This window comes from Alexandromys fortis, unplaced genomic scaffold (assembly GCF_014885135.2).
Source record: "Alexandromys fortis isolate MF-2015 unplaced genomic scaffold, M_Fortis_MF-2015_v1.1 scaffold_603, whole genome shotgun sequence".
In the NCBI taxonomy this organism is placed as follows: Eukaryota; Metazoa; Chordata; class Mammalia; order Rodentia; family Cricetidae; genus Alexandromys; species Alexandromys fortis.
Genome location: NW_026068468.1, coordinates 35,905 through 44,613, shown reverse-complemented (window position 1 = coordinate 44,613; position 8,709 = coordinate 35,905). Strand labels below are relative to the sequence as shown.

Here is an 8,709-nt window from a genome sequence, read left to right as displayed (position 1 = left end):
TTTTTGAGAAGGTTCCATGAGGTGCTGAGAAGAAGGTATATTCTTTTCTGTTTGGATGGAATATTCTATAGATGTCTATTAAGCCCGTTTGAGTCATAACATCTGCTAGTTCTCTTATTTCTCTGTTCATTTTTTTGTCTGATTGACCTGCCCATTTGTGAGAGGGGAGTATTGAAGTCTCCCACTATTAGTATGTGGTGTTTAATGTATGATTTAAGCTTTAGAAGTGTTTCATTGTCATATGAGGGTGCCCTTGTATTTGGGATATAGATGTTCAGTATTAAAATTTCCTCTTGATGGATTTTTCCTGTGATTAATATGAAATGACCTTCTTTGTCTCTTTTGACTGATTTTAGCTTGAAGTCTATTTTGCTAGATATTAGGATAGTTACACCTGCTTGTTTCTTAGGTCCATTTTTTCCAACTCTTTACTCTGAGATGTTATCTGTCTTTGAGGTTGAGATCCGTTTCTTGTATGCAGAAGAAGGATGGATTCTGTTTTGTTATCCAATCTGTTACCCTGTGCCTTTTTACAGGCGAGTTTAGTCTATTTACATTAAGGGATACTAATGACTGGTGATTGCTCTCTCCTGTTAATGTAGTTTTTATTTTTTGGTGATGTTAATTTGTGCATTTTTTCTTCTTTGTGATTTGTTGTAATGAGATCATCAATTGTCTGTGTTTTTGTTGGTGTAGCCATCTTCCTTCGGTTGGAGTTTTCCTTCAAGTATTTTGTGTAGGGCTGTGTTTCTGACTAGGTATTGGTGAAATCTAGTTTTGTCATTGAATATCTTGTTTTGTCCTTTATGGTGACTGAAAATTTTGCTAAGCATAGTAGTCTGGGCTGGCATCCATGGTCTTTTATTGTATGCATAATGCTTGACCATGACCTTCTAGTTTTCATTGTTTCCAATTAGAAGTCAGGTGTAATTCTGATAGGTCTACCTGTAAGCGTTACCTGGCCTTTTTCCTTAGCACCTATTAATATGCTTTCCTTAATCTGTATGTTTAGTGTTTTGATTATTATGTGGCGAGAGGACTTTTTTTTGGACCCAGTCTATTTGGTGTTCTGTAAGCTTCTTGTATCTTCATATACATATCTTTCTTTAGGTAGGGAAAGTTTTCTTCTATGAGTTTGTTAAATTTTCTGTGCCTTTGAGTTGAACTTCTCCTTCTGATATCCTAATTATTCTAAGATTTGGCCTTTTCATGGTCTTTCATATTTCATGGATATTTTGAGTTAAGCTTTTGTTAATGTTTTCTTTAACTGATGAGTCTATTTCCTCTATTGTATCTTCAGCACTTGAGATTCTCTCTTCCATTTCTTGTATTCTGCTGTTCATGCTTGTGTTTGTGGTTCTTGATTTTTTTTCTCATGATTTCTGTTTCTATAATTCCATCAGCTTGTGTTTTCGTTATTGTTTCTATTTCAGTTTTCAACTCCTGGATAGTTTCTTTTATATGTTTGATTTCTTTTTCTTGGTTTTCTTTAAGCGATTTGCTGATATCTTCTAATTTTTGTTTGTCTATTCCTCAATTTGTTTAAGGGAATTTCTCATTTCATCTTTAAAAATTTCAAACATTGTCTTGAAGTTATTTTTTAGGTCATTTTCTTTCAATTCATCCATATTGGGTTATTCAGGTATTGCTGTTGTAGGGTCTTTAGGTTTTACTGGTGTTGTGTTGCTCTTTGTGGTGTAGTGTGTGATCTTACCTTTTCTACTCATCTTTTTCTCTAATAGGTTTGGTTAAGGCTGTCTGAGGTTCTGTTGAATATTCTTCTAGGTCCTAGTGAATTTAAAGCTCAGATGGTTGTTTCTCCTGGTACAGTCAGTGTCACAGTTCTAGTTACCCATTTGTACTCCTGTTCCTAGAGATAGCTCAGCGCTCCTATGTTTTGCTCTGCTCCCCTGGAGTTTGCTGTCTCAGGCCTATTTGGCTTAGGTTGCTGGTGTTGATCTGTTTCTATAAATCCTTGTCTGGATCCCCTCCTACAGAAATCCCTGGCTTGGAGTTGGACCTGTTCTGGTGGAGATTGCTGACACTGGATCTGGTCGCTGGCTCAATCCTGATCTGCCAGTGTTCTGGGACTAGGTTGCTTCCCAGGATTGGATTTGCTCCTAGCTTCTGCTCCCTGTGGAGCTTGTTTCCTCAGGTCCTCTCTGTCCTAGGTAGTTCACATTGACTCTCTTTGCACATGGCTCCTGAAGTTCCTCCTTTCAAATGAGAAAGTATTTTGAGCCCTGATGCATGATTGGGCTTGCAGGAATGCTCTGGGCACTGGCACAATTGTCTATTGCTTATATTTGGCTTCAGTCAACGGGGCACATTCCTACAAACTGAAGAACACTGGAGACATCTTTGTCTTACTGAGGCCAAAGACCTGGGAGCTAGTTGTAGAATATTATTTTAAGATGGGTTACATTTGTTTATGTTGAGGAACATTTGTTTAATGATGCAAAGATGTGCTGCATTCTTTTAAGTTGCATTTGTTTAACTCTGTGAAGTTGTACTACTTTGCCTGTCTAAATCACCTGATTGGTCTAAAAAGAGCTGGATGGCCAATAGCTAAGCAGGAGAAGGGACAGGTGGGACTGGTGGGCAGGGAGAATAAATAGGAGAAGTCTGGGGAGAGAGATCAAGAAGTCAGGAAAGAAGGAGAGGAGGCCAGCAGGGGCCATCACTTCCTGGATGCGCCTGAAGGTGAACGTGGAATTTCTCTTCAGTCCAGCATTGCTAGTGTAGGTGTTTGTTCTCCCTCCCCCCACTGCTGCTCAGAGGTTAATAAGAAAACACAGAAGCTTCTGAGCTTCTCCTCCAGCTGTCCAGCTTCAATTCCAACTGTCTAACTTTTCTTACAGCTGTCTAACTTCTCTTCCAGATGACTCCCTCCTCCTCCATCCCTTAGCCTGTTGCCTTCTAAGGCTGTTGTGAAGACTGCTGGGAAATAAACCCCGAGTCCCCTATCCTTGCCCTCCCTATGATCAAGTGGGAACAACTGGAGCTCTAAGCAATTGCTCAAGCTATTTTACTCAAGTTTATTTCTGCTCACCTGTCTTCAGGATTTGTGTTTAAGCACTGTTCTTCTGTCTTGCTCTGGTTTCTGTTGAGTCTAAAACTGCAAAACAGAGAATAAGTATTTTGACATACAACTACCTGGGCACTCTTTATTACAAATCTGACTGATGAATTCAGTTATGTAGTGACACAAATTGAAATGAATATAAGCTGTACATATATTGATAAGTGATTTTTATGACTAATTAATTGTTAATTTTAGGAATTGAGGTATGGCTCAGTGGTTAAAAGTACTCACTGCACTTCCAAAGGTTTCAATTTCTATTTCAATTTCTAGCACCCACATGGTTGCTCACAACTGTTTAACACCCTTTTCTGGTGTGCTGATATATATGCACAAAAAGCATCCATATACATAAAATACATTAGTAAGTAAATCCTTTTGAACAACTTAATAAATAAATGCTAGTGTTTTTACAAATACAGCTCTTTGACCTTGGAATTAGTATGGACAGTTCTTGGAACAACCTTTCCCAAAAATGAGTATTGTGAACTTCAGAAGTAGAGGATGTGTGTGCAGGTATGAATGGAACAACATGGGACCTGAGATCCAACCTAAGATCCTCTGGAAGAGAAGCAAGTGTCCTTATCATCAGACCCCTTGTGTATATTCACATGTTCATTTATATAGTTGTGTGTTTGTGTGTAAACCAAAAGACAACCTCAGCTAGTTAGCCTCTGGTGCCATGCACCCTGTGTATGAGTGTGTGTGTGTGTGTGTGTGTGTGTTTGTATGTGTGTGTATGCTCACTGGAAAAGGCATGTGCATGCAGAGGAGGTGTGCAAGTGTGCCACAGTGCTCATGAGAAGGTAAGAGGGCACCTTTAGTCACTCACTTTCCACATTGCTTAATCCATGGTCTCTTTGTTGTGTGCTTCTGTAAATTAGCTGACCCTCAAGTTTCTGAAGAGTTTCTTATCTCCACCTCCCCCTTTCTCACAATAGGAGCCCTGAAATTATAGGCACACCCTACTGTGCTCAGGTTTACATGAGTTTGAGTGGTTTGAACTCAGGTCCTCTGATTTCTTGCAAGGCAATTGCTTTACCTACAGAGTTATCTGCCAGTCTGGAAAAGGCTGAATTTTCTTAAGGCAAGTGCACAAAGGAACCTCTACCTCATGAACCTCACTGAGACTCCCTAGAATCTTGTATGTGTGGAAAACTTTAAAGCATATGGATCATGTACAAATCCCATGACCTGTAACTTCAGCAAGGTTCCAACTCTCAAAAGATCCATAACTTCCCAAACAGAGCCGTCAGCTCGGAACCAAATGTTCAGACACAGGCATCTGGAGCGGCTTCATTGTCGACCACAAAAAGACATCATGGACTTACGTGAGCGCTGGGAAACCGAAGGCAGAGGTCTCAGAAGAGCATCTCCCACATGAGCCTGGGATCCACATCATCCTCCGCTCTTCTCAGTCGCCCATAACCTGAAACAGAGTAGGAACATCAGAGGTGCACTGAGTGGTCCATGGGGCAGTGGGATGTCAGGAGCAGTGGTGACCACCAGGTAGGTGCTTATAATCCCAGCACCTCAAAATAGTGCGCTGTTCCGTTTGTTACACTCTGCCCAGTTCCCGGGCTCTCCTTTCGCACTGCAACAGAAAACAAGCTGCAGCTTTCCCTTCTCCACTGTCCACACCTCCTGTGGATTAACAGCAGCAAGCGTCCCCCGCACCTGCCCCTTTAACACACAAGTCAAGCAGAGCAGTAAAACAGACAACACCCACCCACCAGACTCCGAAAATATATCGAGGAAAGAGAAACCAAGGAACAAAACACCCATGCAACCCAGACAAACTCAGAAATCAGCCCAAAACCTGATACCTAGTTGGCAGCATAAGAGCAGAATCAAGGGTGTTGTCAGGGCGATCGTCCATGCTGTAACGGTTGTCCATCTAGGAGCGGCTGGAGCCGCAGTGGCGGCTGGGAAGGGCGCGAGGCGATGCCAACTGGCACTGGCCGTAGGGGGGGGGGAGGCAGAGGCAGCAGAGCAGCAAGTTGGACTCGTGGACATGCACTGCTGCAGTGCCGCTATGGTGACTCAGGAGAGAGGGGCCTCAGCGCTCCAGCTTCCTCCGGCCTTCAATGTCCCGTCTCCAGCTCGCCAGCGTTTTTTGTTGGAATATACTTTGCACATTCACGGTAATTCTGAGTGTGAGGGCAGACTTCTGCCAGGCTCAGCACAGCATTTTCGCTGACAAGTGAGCTCGACGCATATATGTGTCATAGCTATCATTTCCTTGAAGACTCTGGATTCTGAGAATGGCCTCAGAAGTTTTAAGCTTTTTTTTTTTCTTGCAAGCAAATTTCTTTTAATGACTCCAGTAAAATTAAGCATCATGTAAACAAAAGTTTTACCCTTTTAACTTGTCTCACTAGGGCCTAAATGTAGTTTAAAGGTGTCTTAAATTTTGTATGCTGTTGGATTTTTTTTTTTTTTTTTGAGGCTGAAAGTATCCATCTGCAGACATTGAGACCCAAGTTGGATTTGGATTGAAGTGGATTCTGAATGCTTCTGACTGTGTTGAAGAGAGGAACTTTGTAAGGAGTAAACAAGTTGAATAGAGAAAACAGTGATCAATAGTGGGCATTTTATGATCGTTTTAATGTTTTCTGCTGTGAAACATTTCAAGATTTATTGAAGACCCCCCCACCCCATTTTCCCTACTACACTCACACACGCACACTCACACTTTTTACTTGCCATAATGAACGTCCAGCCCCTGTGGAGATCTCTTATGAGAACATGCGCTTTCTGATAACTCACAACCCCACCAACGCTACTCTCAACAAGTTCACAGCAACTTCAGAAGCACGGAGTGACCACTTTGGTTTGAGTTTGTGGTGCTCCCCATGATAAACCTGCAGGTGCAAAGGAGGAATCCACGTTCTAGATTGGCCATTTGATGATGGTGCTCTGTCCCTTAATCAAACAGTAGATGATGGGCTAAACCTGATAAAGCCAAGTGTGGTGAAGAGTCAGGTTGCTGGGCTGCAGTGCTTTGTGTGGCAGGGTTGGGAGGGGCCCCAGTGCTAGTGGCACCTGCATTGATGTGGGATGCAGTGTGAAGATGCCAGTCACTTTATAAGACAAAAACGAAGGGGAACATTCAATTCCAAACAGCAGCTTTACTTGGAGAAGTACCAACCTAATGTGTGATTACGCTTCAGAGATTCCAATGGGGCATTGCTGTGTTCAGTAGAAGTAGAGGAAGGCTGACTGGATTGTGGAGTTAGAGGGAACTCTTGTTAAGTGGAAATGTGAATCTGGAATCTATCTGTGTTAACAAAGCAATGATGGATTCAGTACTCCTCAACTTCTAATGATTGAAAAGAAAGCAAATGATAGAAAAATCTCTCTAGAACACGAATAAAACGTTTAAGAAAAGAAATCAGAAAGGAAAGGAAATGAGATGAATTTAGTGAAAGATGATTTTGCTCCTCATTTTGGAGTTTTGATTTCTGCCAGGATTGAATGATTTCAAAATCTCCTGTGTTTTTAAATTTTTTTTTTCAAAATAGATGTCTGAAGAAAACCAGAAAGAAAAAAAAAACCTCACAATAACAGCCAAGGCAATATGTCTCCATTAGAGCCCAACAATCCTACCACATCAGCCCTGAATGTTCCAACATAGGTGAAGCACAGAAAAAATACCTTAAAACCACCTTTATGAAGATGATTGAAGCCCTTAAAGATGAAATGAATAAATATCTTCAAGAAAGCCAGCCTGGGCTACATAGTAGATTCCTGGCTAGCCTGGTCTACACAGTGAATTCAAGGCCAGTTTGGGTTACAAAATGAGACTCTGTCTCAAAAAATATGTCTCAGCCATTGTGCTGAGCAATCTTGTCATTCTGTCACCGAGTTGTCTACCCCACTCATCCCTGGTCATTCAGGGACCACTGATAGACTTTTGTTCCACACCATTGTCACCCTCCTGTGCTTTGTCTTGTTCAGAGGAATGTATAGTATTTCTGGGTACAAAGGCCCACCTATTGTCCCCCACTATTAGCTGACCCAGATGATAGCATATGGTTTCAGAGTAGCCTCCTTGAGTCCCTGACTCCGTCATCTCGAGAAAGTTGCTAATGCTGAGACCTATGATGTCTCACTTGTAAAACCAGGAACACAATGTCCCCCGAGAAGATGCAACATTTCTTAAATGGCTTCATGGAGACAGCCCTGCACACAGCTGTCCTGCTCGTGACAGCTCTCAGTGTCCTGAAGCCAGAGACCCACTGCCATCCCCTTTCCTGCCTTCTTCCTTAGAGGAGATGTGGTGGCCCCTCTGACCTGCTCCATTTTCTTCTGCTTCAGTGCTGCAACCACCTCTGTACTTACAGCCCTCTCAAACCATCTGCCTGGGCCCTTCCCAGCCCAAGGCTCTGTCCATCTGCCCTGTGATTCAGAAGAGACTAGCTTGCAATAGTATGAGTGTCTGAGCCATCATGCTAGTTTTGCTGGGGGCGGAGATGCCATTGGATGTGTTGGAGGTATAGAGGTTTATGTATGTAATTTGGCATGTGCACCCATACCCACCTATGCATGCATGTTTGGGAGTGTGTGCAGAATGTGGATGTCTCTGGGGCAGGCGTCATGTGTATGTATGTGAATGGGCATTTGATCTGTCTTCTAAAAAGAGTTCTTCTTCTCCCAAGTTCTCTATTTATTGATGAGCTTCCCACAATTCCTGGAGGCAGGGGCGTGGATTGGCAGCTTCCCACAATCTTGAGGCAGTGATGTGGGTTGGGTCCTTTAGAGATCCAGGGACAGGTGCGGTAAGCCTTTACTACCCAAATGTCTTCCCTTGATGTCAAATGCAGTCTCCCCTCCCAGGTAGGTGATTCTTAGAAAATAAATCTCGGGCTCTGATCAGGTTACATATGAACAAAGACAACTAGACTCTTGCCCCTTTGTACTGTCACCTCTGATTCAGCTAAATGGAGGAAGAACTTCCTGCAGGCTTTGGAGAAGTCAGCTGGAATGTGAGAGAGGACCAGGAAGGCCTTAGGAGCCAAGTGTGAGCATCAGTTGCAACCAGGGAGGAAGTGATGATTTTGACTACAAAACTCATGCCCATGAGGCAAACATTCTCCCAAAGCCACCACAGTCTGTCGTGCCATGAGCCCAGACTACAGGCTGGAGTATCTGAAACTGTGAGCCAAGTTAGATCTATGAAGTCATACCATGAAATAAATTCCTACTGACTACATTGCTGCAGAGTTCTGCTTTCATGGCCCATCACCCAATCCTCCCAGGCTGCAAACAAGGCAAGGTAGGAACACAGGAGTCCGTCCCCCATAATTGTGAGGGGAGAGAGCAATGTTTTCCCTCTTTAAAAATTTAAATTTATGGAAAGTATTAATGGCTCCTCATTGGCCAAAATGATGGAAATCCAGCACTATTACACATTGTGATTACAAGTATAAATTGGACCAGTCATGCAGAGTACAATTCAGCGAAATCCCATCTAGGTTTCAGAAGTATACTCTGTGATGGATACGATAAAGAAAAGGCATATTTCTCAATAATTGTCCTGACCTTTAGTGATGCCTGCCTACAGTTCACGAGACCTTTCCATAGACTGTGAGAAATACAAGAAGCCATAAAGACTACCAGTGGGG

The 8,709-nt window shown here is 42.6% G+C and overlaps 1 pseudogene; it reads left to right on the top strand.

Annotated features, from left to right (window-relative positions):
- The first annotated feature begins 5,096 nt into the window (after positions 1–5,096).
- LOC126495751 (protein tyrosine phosphatase type IVA 2-like) lies at positions 5,097–6,287 on the top strand (annotated as a pseudogene).
- The last annotated feature ends 2,422 nt before the right edge of the window (positions 6,288–8,709 follow it).